Genomic DNA, 12,939 nt, shown 5'->3' with positions numbered 1-12,939 from the left:
TTCTGCAGATTTGCCGAAAAGTTCAGTTATACAAATATTAATAAAACATAAATAAATTTTAAAAAATATTCACTGTAATTAAAAAAATACTGCAAACTTAAGGTTTTTTTTATATTATAAATTAAATTCGAATTATATTAGGAAATATGTAATTATAAACCTCTAATATTTCTTAACGTTGGAATGTCACCGTTATTCGATAATTTGAAATAAGTTAAAAAATAGCATGGCACTAAATGTAAATATATTTCTATACTATTTTCCATGCTAATTATCAAAATGTGGATTTTAGGATTTTTTATTTAAATCACTTATGAAATTATATTTTTTTTAGGAAATATTTAGACCACTTACATAAATTAAATGCATTAATATAAATCATTATTACAACCGTGTTTAACAGTAAAGTTAAAAAGTATCTTAAACTCCTTAAAGCCGTTTAAAATATATTTTTTTTTGTTCATGTATCGAATTGAACTTTTTAACCCTTAAACTATTTGGCTTGTAAAAATAGGGCTTGCGCCAACCTCGAATCCGAATACGGATTACAAATTAAAGTCCTTTTCATTTAGGGACTGATTTACGCCGCTTTGTTTCTGAAATTTAATTATTTTGCCGGAAATAGTCGGCTTAAAAACTTTTTTCCGTTTACATTTAGCTACAAAATAACCCTCGTTTATTTATTAAAACGTACTTAATCTCGAAATTTTCATAAAATTGAAAACAATAGGGGATGCGAAAATAAGTAGGTGGCATCTTGTTTCTATAAAGAATTGTACGCTGTACATGGTTAAGTTATGCCTTAGATTTTGTTTCTTTTTATGAATAGTCTCTAACAAATTTTGTCAGATACCATCAAAACTCGATATTTTTGTGATGGAATATACCAAAGGCATATTAATAATGATTAATACCCAAACTTTGGAATACGATTGCGGAAATACTATCGGATTTTGGTTGATATTTTCACTGGTTGTATTATATTCCCACCTTTTGCTATTATCTTTTGTAATATATGGGTTCAAAGAATCTGCCCCGTTGATATATAAAGCCCTACCATAGAAACCTGCATCAACTCGGTTGTTCATTCGAGAGTTTTTTTTGTTTAGCAAACAGGCGCATTGGAGATCTAGCACTGCTCTCTTCAGGGATATGAGTCACAGAATCCTTACAATCGATCTGCCATATAGCCACTGTTTATTAGGAGAGGACATTTGTGTACAACCCATTAAGATAGGAAATTAATGCTTAATAGCGATATATGACGATGTTAAAATCTACAAGTATATGCCTTTGTCATTAAATTATGTAATGGCTTAAGTTGGTGGAGTAAGTCGAAGACAAGAACTGTGACCAAAATCACATTTCTTAACCGCCTAACTCGGTGTAACTCAGCCAAACTTCAGGCATATTAGTAATCCAACTTGATACTTGAAATTTTCCAAAGAGGGTACTTTATATAATTTCTCAAATATGTATATGTGGACATTTCTTGAAGTAAAAGTATATTCAGTGAATCCACTTAGTACTATCTTCCTCCATAGTGGCTTTACTTTTGATTGCAAAAACATTAAATTTTTTATATTGAAAGCAAAAAAGCTATATATTCTCAAAATACGTGAGTTCACAAAATACGTGACAGAAATTTGTTTATATATTGTTAACCAAATTAATTACACTCAGTATAGAACAAATAATTTCCACTCTTATAATTTTCAAACAATTAAACTTGCGAATTTGCGAACCACAAAATGCAACCTTAGCAATTGTGCGTATTTCATCTTTTTTTTTGACTATGGGTCATTGATATAATTTTTAGGTATAAATACAAGCTCGAAATCTAGGGAAATCATCAGTTAATCGATAACCACTTCGTGCTGATCCTCTACCCTCAGGTAGCAACCGGTTGGACCACAAACCCTTGGTCTGTGGAATACCCTTGTAAGAGAGTAACTCTGCCCTTTGAGGGAACCGACAAATTTCAGTTACCCAGTCGGTCTCCTTGCCTAAGGGAAGAGTTGGCTCAGATAGCTAGGTTCCGAGGAATCCCGGGGCATAATTATCCAAAGGGTTGGATTTAAAACTATTTCTTAATTTAGGTATTTTTATTATTGATAACACCCCCTCAGCTGAAAACCGATTGTCAAAGTTACACCCCGTACAACCCTTGGTCTTTTGTGGTAAGGCCCTTTGTACAGCCTAAGGTGACACAATACATTTGTCAAATAAAGTAAGTCGTTTTCCTCGAGTTGTTATCTGTCCCCCATCCCCGAAAGCCACGCATAATCAAGGATCTAGAAAGGCCTACTGCGCCTTTAATCAACGCAGCTGCGCAGGAACTATTTTATCTGAAAGGAGTTGGAGGTTTGTCGGACCAAGTCGACTAGACGGCGTGACAATATTGATGGCAATATATACCTTAGCGGCATAATTTTTTACTCAGGAGTCAATGGTTTTTAAACACGATTTGCCAGTTTTTAAAAAAGACCTTCTTTCATATATCCTTAGACGTAATCAATTAAAAGCGGCCTCAAATGAAAATATTCTCTAAATTTGTTTTTGTTAGTTTATATACGAAGACAAATCAAAGAGTGGTAGGCACCATAGAGATCATCCAGGTCACTTGTTTTTAACGCAAAACGTTACTTGCGATGCTTTCTTAAGTTAACGGTAGTGAAAATGAAACAAAACAACTTTGTTTTTAAATATTTAAGTAAGTCTTATCGAATTATGTTATCCGTTATTTTTTATTTATTGAGGAGTCCCAGCGGCGCCTAGACTATCAATAATATTGCGCCATAACATGACATTTAACCAACTGTTAGAACTGGTAATCCATGCTATTGAGAAAAAGAACACTCATTGGCGAGATGCTATTCCTACAACTTACCGTTTGTCAATCATCCTGCGTTATCTAGCTACAGAAAACACTTATAAGGACTTTAAATTTGTAAGTGCTATATCTCCATAGTCCATTGGCATAATCGTTATGGAAAGCTATAAGAAAAAACCTGAAGGATTACATAAAGGCAAGTAAATATCTAGCAGGCTAAAAGAATGATAATAATTTTTTATTTAAATGATAGGTTTAGTAACTATTTTTTAATGGAATTGTGAAAAAAATGTCGCTCTATTAGCTAGTGTAGGGGATTGTTTAGTATCGAATTTGCCAGAATATGCTTGCTAAGTATCATTAGCTACTGTAGAGACTGTAGACGATATGATATCTTGATGTGAAGTGCCCACTTGTTCCTCAAACAGTTGTTAAAAAGGTTGCATTTTCTCAAGTTCGATAGCCCATGCACAACAGATTTTTTGGTTATCATTTGGAGGGTGCTGAAACCGTTGGCCTGCCAAAGAAACTATGTTGTCGGAATCGTCTCTTTTTTTTGGTCGACCATCATTCTGTGACAAAATGTAATAATTTATTTTAAAAAAAGTAGAAAATTAATATTATCATTCTATGGCATCAAACTGTTCGTTTGCAGATTCTAAAAACACAAGCTGTACGGGAAGTTATTACAGGAAGGAATTTAACAATCAGTAGAATTTTCCAAACTGTTTGGGAACAGTGGACGGGAAACACGCCGCAATAAAAAAATCTACTAATTCAGGGTCATATTTTTATAATTATAAACACTTCTTTAGTATCGTACTGATGGCAGTGGTAAACTCGAATTATGAATTTATCATGGTCGATGCTGGCATAAATAGAAGGATATCAGACGGAGGTGTTTTGCACTGTACTGAATTTGAAGAGCACTATTTAACAAATTACTTCAGAACCATGTGAACTACCGAACAGTAAAGAAACTACAATTTGTCTTTGTGGGGGATGATGCATTTGCAACGACAGAAAATTTTATGAAACTTTACATTCACAACGGATTAACAGCTGAGCGGCGAATTTTTAATTATTGACTTCTAGTCGTACACGGCGTATAGTAGAAAATGCATTTGGCATTTTAGTTTCTAGATTTGGTATATATCAGAGATGCATTCCTCTATCCCCTAACAAAGTTTGAATATTTGTGTTAACATGTATTATATTATATTCTATGATTATTCTTTTCAGTATCCAGCAGAGTTCCCCAGGGCTCCGTCCTCGGCCCTCACCTGTTCCTGGCTTACACGTGTGAGTTACCTTCAGAACTAAAATGTTGGGTATCAATGTTTGCTGACGACACAAAAATATACACAGATCCCCTAACTTCTCATCAATAATTGCAAACCGATCTGGACACTATTTGGAAGTGGTGCAGTGAATGGTTACTTCCTCTTAACGCGGACATGTGAAGACCAGAACAAACCTCACGACGTTTCGAGCACACCACCCTCAGTCAGCCATCGAAAGACTTACTCTTTCCAGATCCAAGGGTGGCAGAGGACTAACTGATATTTCTTTTTCTTCAAAAAACAAGTAGCAGATCTTCAGAAATACTTCCTCACTATGAGGGAAACCTCTTCTTTTCATAGAGCAGTTGTGCTGGAGGATAACGGATACACACCCTTGAATCTTCGTACAGGTATAGCAGAACACATTACTGTAACAAGATCAGAGCATACAGCCATTAAAGTTAACACATGGAAGCAGAAGGCAATACACGGAAAGCATCCTCACGAACTTAATGCCGAACATGTCGATTATGAAACGTCGAACTACTGTTTTTGAAGGTGGTAGACAATGGTACAGTGAAAACATCTTGTCGAACTTACATTGTCTTATTTATTTAATGTAACACTACGTTTCGGTTGGTAAGTATCTCCAACCGTTATAACAGTTTACACTTGATAACGGTTGGAGATACTTACCAACCGAAACGTCGTGTTACATTAAATAAATAAGACAATGCAAGTTCGACAAGATGTTTTCGTCGAACTACTGGTTGACTCGTGGAGATCTATTTCCTGAAACTGAAGGCTTTATGATGGCTATACAAGACCAAGTGATTGCTACAAGAAATTACCTTAAGTACATTACTAAAGATGAGAAAGTAATCGACGATCAATTTAGAAAATGCCTGCGCGTACCGGAGACAATTCTACATATAACATCAGGATGCACATCTCTATCAGCTGCCGAATATCAGCACCGACATAACTGTGTGACAAAAATTATTCATCAAGAACTGGCAAAACTTTTTCATCTAATTGGCGAAACTTGCCTCTATTACCAGTACAAACCAGAAACCGTACTTGAAAATGACGACTTTCGCCTCTACTGGGACAGAACTGTTTTGACCGATAGGACGCTGACTTCAAACAGACCAGATATAATCTTAATAAACAAAGCCCAAAAGAAAACCTTTCTAATTGACATAGGAGTGCCAAATACCAATAATGTCCTAACGACATACACTAAACTTGCTAAATACGCACATCTGGCTCACGAGATAAACAACAATGGAGGCAAGATAATGTATATATACTTCCTCTAATTATTTCATCCACTGAAACTGTCCCTTTAACACTGTCCAAAAACCTTAACGCATTGGGTCTTTCCTCCTGGACGATTGTCACTATACAGAAATCTGTTAGACCTACTGAATACATTGTTCGAAAATTCCTAAATCTACCATAGCAAAATTCATCTTGCCTTCAGGCCGATGAAATTGACAACATCGCTATCAGCGAGCTAAAACAGAATAATAATAATAATAATAATAATAATAATAATAATAATAATAATAATAATAATAATAATAATAATAATAATAATAATAATAATAATAATAATGTTAACTTAGAACAAAACTGAACCCTGTGGCAGTGCCAGGGTTGCGCAAACCAGAAATGCAACTATAAGTGCAAAAGTTGTCAGATATACTTACTGCAATTTCTTTAACAATGATGGTCAGGTTTCATGACAAAGAATATTTATATAAATTATTATAAATGAAAATAAAAAAGTGTTATCAGCCGTATCAAACCTCTCATTAATATTCTTTTCTGCCTCTTTGTTATCCACGCTCATAGAGTTTTGCAAGTTAATTGGCTCTTCCAAACCCTCAAGAAAGCTTATATCGTGAAAATACCATAATGTAGGTTCCGCTATATCATCGGTTCCTGCCCCACTTTTTTCACTATGCTTTATTCGCTTCAACTCTTTTCGGAAATTGGTACATAATGAGTGAAACTTTTTTACTAACTGACCCTTATTTATTTTAAGATATTTCTCTCTGTATTTGCAAAGTATAACTACAAAGTTGGTCATACTGCTTATTTTTCTTTCGTCGATTTCCATAATCTTTCGACTTGGCAAATATTTGTACACTTCTATACACTCCAAAATAAAATTCCTTTTCTCTTCTTTGGAAGTCATCTTCATATATTTCACGAGCTACAAACGCTCGAGACAGAACTGATTAATTATTATTGTGCAATATTACTCACAGACTGTAGCTTTTTTTCAGAATGCACAATAAATATCAAAGCGAGTTTGATTTAGTCAATATATTGCACAATATTTTAATATTATCCACAGACAGCCAATAATATTGCGAAATATGAAACAATAATATTGATAGCCTAGGGGTCGCTTAAAAAAAATAAATGTTAAAGTTAAGGAACTGTATGTCATATGAGATTAATTATGCGTTGGTTTATAGTATGCGAAAATTAACAATGGACATTTTGTTAGAATTTTTTTAGCTAGTTAAAGTGAGGTACCTAATTAAAAGTAATTTAAATAAATTAACAAAACATCAAAAAATTATAACAATTACCTGCAACTTGCATCTAAAAGTTTACAATTTATGGAAATTACTGTTAGCTGAGCTACATCGTATTGTGCTGCTCACACAGCTGCTTAATGCGGCTTCGTATAATACATATATGTATATCACCAAATTTATTATGCGGCACGGTAGGCGGCGCCTTGTTTATTCGACTTTGCCATTCAAATTGTTTCGAAACGTACTAATACGAACAAGTCGCGTCATACAAAGTTAAGAAACTCGTATATATCGTTTAAAAGTCACTTCACATTAGTTACTTTTGGAAAGTAATATAGTTATTTTTTGCACCCACAAATGATATAAATTGACATTTATTTTTACCTCAGTATAAATTATATATTGATTATAAGGCTTAAAAAGTTAATAAAGTCCAGTTTGGCACTAGCATCAGCGGGCGGAAATTCCCTCTAAATGCAATTTAAATTAGCCTGCCTCGCTGATAAGTCATTAATTTTGGAAATATTGTCGACCTAGACATTTTGGATGTTATTAATTTCCCGATACTGGCTAGAACTTTATGATTAACATGACCATGTAAATAAAAATATTAAAAAAAAATGAATGGATCAGTTGTACGCTGTGCTTAACTCATAAATAAAATACACGACTTTTTTGTATTTAGCGTATAATTAAAAAAAAAATTTGCCGTCTAGCGCTTTCGGCTATGGGTCATCATCAGGGCTTAGGACATTGTCAAACCAACTAAGTATACACGGTGACCAAAATAAGGATTCTAAGCATGGGGATCTCAGTACCTATTGAAGTTACAGCCTAGGTTTAATTAGAAAAAAGTTGAGTACTTTGAAGCGTATTTAAATGCCGTTGAGAAAATTCAAAAATTTTCATGGGCTGCGGAAAAATTTGGAAAAAAGAGAAATTTGCCAAAATCAATTTAATTTTTTCTGACCTTATTTTAAAAGATATAAAAAAACTAACAACACTTTATTATTGCCATTTTTTAAGATCTACGTGATGAAAATTTAAGATTTTGTATCCAACGTTTCATTTTCGAGAAACCATCATCAAATTTATTTTTTTATATGGCCTGGAAAAAAAGTATATACCCTGCATCTGATTCCATTTTGTATTACAAATTCAATGATGTATCACATGTCACATTTTTTTAGATGCAAGAATAAATGCGATTTTTCTATTTTTTAAACATATTTTTAAGTAGGCTTTGCAAACAAAATAATGCTTTGACATTTTGACATACCTAAATAATTGTCACGAGTCATTGATTTCACATATTAGTTAAATATCTACTAACAAAGTAATGGAACATACTAGGAACTATTTATAAACAAAAAAAACTTATCTACCATAAGATAATCAAAAATTTTAATTACCTACACAAAAAAAAATAAATAAAATTTAAAAATAACTGAGATAACAAGTAAATCAACATTTTTTAATTTAATTTAAAGCAGATGTTTAAACAGATTCCCGTTATTTTCCAAACAAAAATAAGATCTTCTTACGGTAGAATTTAAGACATCACGCAATATGTCAGATATAATGCTATTGAATGCGTTATAGTTACACATTCTTGTAATTGCTACTCAGTCTTTAAAGAATGCTGCTATATTTGGTTTTTAAGAAACCCCCAAAGAAAGAAGTCCAGAGGTGTTAAGTCTGGGGATCGTGCTGACCAAGGTACTGCACTGGAGGATCTAATCCACTTTCTATCAGGAAATCTCTGCGTAAGATACTCGCGAACCTGCCTTGAATTATGTGCAGGAGAACCATCTTGTTAAAATCAGCAACTATTAAATTATGTCAGAGGTAAGTTATCCAGGCAGTCTTCCAAAGTATTTTCAAACAATTGAAGGTATCATTCTCTATTGTGGTAAATGAATGGACCTAGTATTTTGATGCCGAAAATTCCACACCACATATTAAAGCCACCTCCGCACGGAGCTATTTACATCTGTGCCAAAGCGCTCTTGATGTTTCGATATTTTTTTAATACGAGGATTTTGTTGCGCTCAGTAATGACTATTCCGGCAATTAAAGACACAAAAATGCCATGCCGTCGTCATTCTAGATCCCCTGGGTTCCGTGCTTGGCAAATTCTAAGTTTATACGGATGATATTTATTTTTACGTAAAATAAATTAAGCAGTGGATTTAACTACTCCTATATTTTTCTCAATTTGCCTAGTTAAGATAATGAGGTTCTCAATAACTGCTTGTAACAACTCTAAAAAAATGAACTTGCACGGCTGGTTTCTATCTGGAAATTTATTTAAATACATTGCTGCTGTATTTACAGTGTTCTTCTGGCACAAAATGTAGCATGTCAAACTTTTCTTCATTACTATAATAACTAGCCACCGTTCAACGATATTATCCTAACAAAAGAATACTCAACAATAAACAATAAAAACTGTAACAACAACAACAACAAAAAAACTCCAAAAACAACTTAATAATTCTAAATCAATTCAACAATTATTATTTTATACGACCACAACATAAAATTAACCCCTAAGTGATAAAGTAAGAGGTATTTACGTCAAAATGTAAAAGCATTATTTGTTTTTAATATTTTTTTTTGCGAACTCTACTTAAAAATATGATTAAAAAAAAATGAAAAATCGCATTTATTCTTGCATCTAATAAAAAAAAGTGACATGAGATACATCATTGGACTTGGAATAAAAAATGGAATCAGATACTGGGTATACTTTTTTCCGGGCTTATACAGATTATATTCAGTTTAGTTTTTTAATTGCCACACCGGAGGAAATTCATACTATCTTACACAAAATTAAATCTAATACAATGGGCGTTGATTTAATAAATTTAAAAACGTTATAAATAACGTTGCATATTATCAATTACATAATTGATACTGGTGACATTCCAATTCTTTGAAAAACTGCAATTGGTATCCCACGCCCTTATGGAAAAAGTTCTCTATAATCAACTTTTTTTTCATTTTATGGAGAATAAAATAATTTCAGATTTTCACCCCACGGCCTTAGCACCCGCCTCAGCGTTGGCATCCGTTCTTGACCATATTATAAAAGCGTTCGATGAAGGTTTTGTTTGTACTTTGATTATGCTTGATTGTTCGATACTTGAGGCATTCGATACTTAGATTATAATTAAATTAAATTTTACTGGCTAAACTCAAATACTATGGCTTTGACACCAAAGCGATCAAACTTCAAATATTTTCTCAGAGATAGATTCAAAAAGTCAGCCTGCATGATTCCGTTTTTAGCAGCATATCAATTAAATCGGTCCCCCAATGAGCCATTCTGTCTCCTCTTTTATTTATTATCCTCTTTAATTATTTATTATTTATACCATTGAAATAATAACAGCTCCGTCTTTTTGTAGCACGCAGGCATATGCTGATGATACCAATCTACTTTGCGTATCATCGGAGGCGGTGCAAAAAAATAAACGCGTATCTTAATAAAATCATTTTACTTTAATAGTGAAAAAAAGAAGTTATTATGTTTTGGGAATAAAGCTAAGAGAGAATTTGTCAAAAACAACTGGTTAAATATGGAAAATGGTCGAAGGCATCATCTATCAAATTTTGTTCATAAGTTGCTAGGGGTTTCTAGGCGTTGTTCAGTGCAACAGTAGAATCCATTTGATCATAGGAACCCATGTCCGGAAATGTGTCACTACGCCACTACGGCCCTAAGACGCGTTTAAATTTAGAAACAATATTAATTAGCTAAATAGGATCTGATGCATTTATTTTTACCTTTTGTTTATGATACCATCACAACAATTGTTCAAAATATCTTCCTCCAACCTCCTGATTAAAAATCTAATTAAGAAAAAAAAAACTGATACCGGGTTAATAAATTATTACTTTTAGTTTGGCAAAGAACAAATTATTTGTTTATAGATTCTAGGACTTTTAAGCAGACAATGAAAAAAATTGACTTATTTCTTTAGACTGATTTTTGCTAAGATAAATATGCTTTAAAATGTTTGAAAAATTACTGCTAAGATTTTTTTACACTTTCTTTTTGAAATCGACTCGGAAATTCATTTAATAACAAACCTATTACAATTTCAATGCTATATAATATGTCTCGCTTGCCTTTGATATCCAAGTTTCACAGATGGGAATTGTAAGGAGCACTTAACCGTTAAATCCGAGTTTAAATGGACATTTTCAAAGGGTCAAACCTTTTTGGGAATTCAGTGCAAGCGAAAACGTGCAGGTAATATTAAGAAGAAAGATCCTCACCAAACTTTATTTGTAACCTTGCATAATTAACTCCGTCTGTGGAAAATAATTAGAAAATAAGTGAAAAAGCAATGAAAAACAATAAAATCTAATCATACGATGCCCTTTAAAGTTGGTTTTAGAAACAAAGCCGCAGCTCAAACGAAAGGTTTTTGTTCCTTTTAAGTCAAAAGCCATCGAATATTCGACCAGCCAAAATACAGCGAAAGAAAAATGAAACTGGGATTTATTTGAACTAAAAGTCGAAGCCATTAGGAACTTCCTACTTTGGGGATTTGAAAATAAGGGGGGTAAGTCTAATGTCAAAAGTGGTACATAAGAAAAATGCCTTATTGTGGTGTTCATTATAATATCTCATTTCATTCTCTTACAAGTTACAAATTCATTATTTTATGAAAATTTAGGTCGGAACTTAAAATGGTACAGTCGGCAAGCTTTACCCTAACACATAAGTTATAAAAGTTGCCCGGTTAAGAAACCAGCGGCTCTCAAACATTTTTTTAATTTATATTTTTATAAGGTTTTTGTTGTAGTTTGATGGGTATTAGTATTAATTTTTATGGGTGTAAGTAATAATTTTTCATTTTCCTCTAAAATAAAAAAAGACCTAAATAGGCTGAAAAGCCTTACAATAAAAAAAAACGTTAAAAAATATAAACATTAAAAAATGATAATATTAAAAATTATAACATTAAAGGAAGTTTAGTCTGAAATTAAATACATTAAATTAAGTTTAGTGTGATTTTGAAGATAGTCAGTGTCCGAATAAATAGATTCATTACTACTTGAATAGTCATCTGGGCATATAATTAGGGGTCGTACCTCGTCTATCACTTGCTCGGCTTGATAGTTTTCAGCTATACTTTTTTCTATGTGATTTATAGATCTTCTCCATGTTTCTTCCTTTATTTGATCTAAGGATTCTTTCCATAAATTAAGAACACTGGCTTAATCGGATGTTTTGGAAGCGTGCTTATCATAATAATTTTTTCCTATGCCCCAAATTAACTCAACTGGATTATATTGGCAGTGGTACGGCGGTAGTGGCAGGACTTCATGCCCATATTTAAGAGCTATCTCATCAATCACATACTTCTTATTATACCTGTACGTTTTACATCTCTGCAGCAAATCAGCCTTTAAAAATTTATCGTCATGAGCAATATTTTTTTGCTCTAGCCGCGTTTTTATTTCCTCCTTCTTCTACAATTGTAATTGCTAGTGGGAAATTTGTCTTCTACTCTGAAATGGTATGAGGTGTTGTCCAAGACTATAATAGAAGGATTTTCCAACTGTTTGAAAAGTTTTTCTTCAAACCAATGTTCAAAAATATCGGCATCCATATTTCCGTGGTAGTCGTCTGTTTTTTTCGTCAAAGAGAACTAGATCTGCTGCTGGGAGAGCATTGCATGCTACCATCTTGCTATGATGTTTTTGATGAGTTCCCCTTGATAAAAATCCAAGTTTCGTCTAGAAACACAAATTGTTATGGATCTTTCGTTTCGTTAGTTTTTATTTTTTAGATATTTTCTCAGAAAATTCCATCTTATTGTCACTACATGTCAAAGTTCACATAGTACTGTCCGATTATTCGTCTTTTTTGTAACGAAATCCCAAACTCTATAGAACTTTTGCCAAACCAGTTAAACTAATGTCGCAAAGTTCTTTGTTCTTTATTATTCGTAGTATGGCAGCCATCGTCACGTGTTGTTTACTTTTTAACATGTTATAATAAATAATGGTTCCAATTTCGCTCTTAATTATTTGAGGTAGGTCCAGAGTTTTTGGATGCGGACGGATTCTTTTATTTGGTTTGTCCAGTTCTTCTTCGTTCATATTGCAAATCTTATGTAAAGTGCTTCTTGAGATCTGGCATGCATCACATGTCCGCTTGTTTACTGCCAAAATAGATGTTTCAGGTTATTTTTTTCTTGTTTAAAATAATTTTTTGTACTTTTCAAACTAAACGATGTTCACC

General features: G+C 32.9%; 1 protein-coding gene across 2 annotated transcripts in view; it reads right to left on the bottom strand.

The window, feature by feature from the left end:
* LOC126737743 (neuropilin and tolloid-like protein 2) overlaps positions 1-12,939 on the bottom strand; it is a 622,239-nt gene that overhangs the window by 232,997 nt on the left and 376,303 nt on the right. The gene's annotated exons all lie outside the window — the stretch shown is intronic.

Source organism: Anthonomus grandis, chromosome 1, assembly GCF_022605725.1.
Source record: "Anthonomus grandis grandis chromosome 1, icAntGran1.3, whole genome shotgun sequence".
In the NCBI taxonomy this organism is placed as follows: domain Eukaryota; kingdom Metazoa; phylum Arthropoda; class Insecta; order Coleoptera; family Curculionidae; genus Anthonomus; species Anthonomus grandis.
This window is presented reverse-complemented; position numbering and strand designations above follow the sequence as displayed.